This window comes from Crocodylus porosus, unplaced genomic scaffold, assembly GCF_001723895.1.
Source record: "Crocodylus porosus isolate Cpor-Errol unplaced genomic scaffold, CroPor_comp1, whole genome shotgun sequence".
Classification (NCBI taxonomy): Eukaryota; Metazoa; Chordata; order Crocodylia; family Crocodylidae; genus Crocodylus; species Crocodylus porosus.
The window spans coordinates 71,257,501-71,258,986 of record NW_017728906.1 but is presented as its reverse complement, the minus strand read 5'-3'; positions in this window follow the sequence as shown (position 1 = coordinate 71,258,986).

Sequence of the window (1,486 nt, the reverse complement as noted above, 5' to 3'; positions counted from 1 at the left end):
GCAATTGTGTTTAAAATGCATCCTGGCTACTGATATTATTGTGTTATATTTATACTTGGCTAAATAGTTTTCCATGAGAATTATAAGCTTTGCAGAAATCACTATCTTGTCAGGTCCTAAGTTGTAAATAAACTACTGGGGAGTTTTTGTACCCTATTTAAATAAAAATAGGTGTGAAATTTAGAAAATAGTAGGTGTGCTTAGTTTTGGTAGTGATCACTGTCTAATAATATAGTTAATCATACCTAAATTTATAAAATTCATTCATTGGCTTATTACCATCTGTAAAATGTAATCTTCCTTGGTGTGATACTTACTATGCACCATTGAAGGCCACCAATTTGTAAAGTTCTTTCCTGGTCTTCAAAAATTATCTCAATTTCTCCCCATTCCATTAATGTATTGTTACTTCAGCTCTGAATGTCTAAAAACTGTGTATTCTATGCCAGAGAAAGGAATGAGGGAATTGATAACTGTTCATTTCTTAAAATACATTAACCTATCTTTTGGGTTAAGGGCAATCGTATATTTTGAAAAGAGCAATTATACAGTGTATTGCTTGTTCCCTCAATTCCATATATACAATGAAGCTACTAAATAATGTTTAATGTCCACATTACATGTGAGAAAGGCAAGTAATTATTGGCTAAGGATGAAGCTGTTCTCAGCCCCTAAGAATTCTTAGTTAAGACTGAATCTGATAGAGTGAATTAAAAACAGCTAGTGAATATTGCTTATTTCAACTCAAAAACAAACACAAAATGTCTTAGGAAAGCACTCATTTATTAGAGTTATGTTTCTTGGGTCTCTGTAATTCTATCAATGCACTGCTTGTCACCTGTGTTTTTATATGGAGCTCTATCTCTTCCTTCTGCAAGTCCTTGCCCCCAGTGGAGCTACCTTTCAGGGCTTAGTTTCAATGGGACTGTGTTCCTCCAGCCACCAAATCGATTGCATATACACACATACACACACGCACACATGCACCCAATTAACAGGTCATGTCTCAGAGGGCAGGTTTACTCAGAATTTCCAGGCTAACACGCTCATGTGCCCCGTACTCAGCACAGGAACAGAGTACGTCTGAGCCAGCCCGGGTCAGTCAGCATTAACAGGTTGACACCCTCATATGCCTTGGCTTAGCACTTCCCAGTTGTCTTGGCAGTAAGTCCCTTGATGAGCAAGCCCCACAGGATTTTGGGGCTTTACAGGGATCTTTGGCTTAGGTAAAAGAAACATTGCTGCAGAGCAAATGGGGAGGTTGAGGAGAAGGAAGAGTAAATGAGGTTCAGAGAGAGTATAGCAACCAGCTTGAGCATAAAAGTTATTTTACTGCCAGGTATATTAAAGTTATAATGACACTAGTAGTTGTGGCGGAATGCCAGACTAGCGGTTCTGGCACCGCTTGGGGAGCTGTGGACTTTACGGAGCTGTGAGAACGCATGGCTTGTGGGGCAGGATTGGAGGTAGCTTTATAACCGCCTTC